Source organism: Orycteropus afer, unplaced genomic scaffold, assembly GCF_000298275.1.
Source record: "Orycteropus afer afer isolate SDZICR_OR568_19922 unplaced genomic scaffold, OryAfe1.0 scaffold00846, whole genome shotgun sequence".
NCBI lineage: Eukaryota > Metazoa > Chordata > Mammalia > Tubulidentata > Orycteropodidae > Orycteropus > Orycteropus afer.
The window spans coordinates 173,620-174,169 of NW_006922433.1; positions in this window are offsets into that span (position 1 = coordinate 173,620).

The window sequence follows — 550 nt, forward strand, 5'->3', positions numbered from 1 at the left end:
TTTTCGATATAATCAAGTTTTATAATGTTTGATCAACCTTGCTTTATAAGCACACAATCTATGGATTTTATAAAGATCAATAGTTAACACTAAACTTTTGTGAGGAAGAACCCCTTAATATTTTAAATCCTTCTAATTTCTTCAAAAGAGTGAAATATTAATTTCGTTTTAGAGGTATTTGTAATATTGTCTTCCTCAAAATATTTCAAATTCATTTCTTGGTATTGTTTTCTAGTGCTTTCTGCACTAAAAAACATAGAACCAAATTTAATGAGTAGTGGGTACTCATTAAATGCGGTTCTATTAATCTGCAATTGAAATTATTTGTAGATTTTTCCAAAAGTATAATGTAACATTTTAGAAGACACCAGTATTGAATTAATTCAAGTTTATGTTTATTAACTATACATGTCTGTTTTTACATCAATTGTAAAATCAAATAAACTATTACTTCCAGAAGGAGCTCTGGTAGCATAGTGCCTAAGGCACTTGACTGCTAACCAGAAGGCTGGCAGTTCAAACCCACCAGCCACTCCTTGGAAGGAAGGTT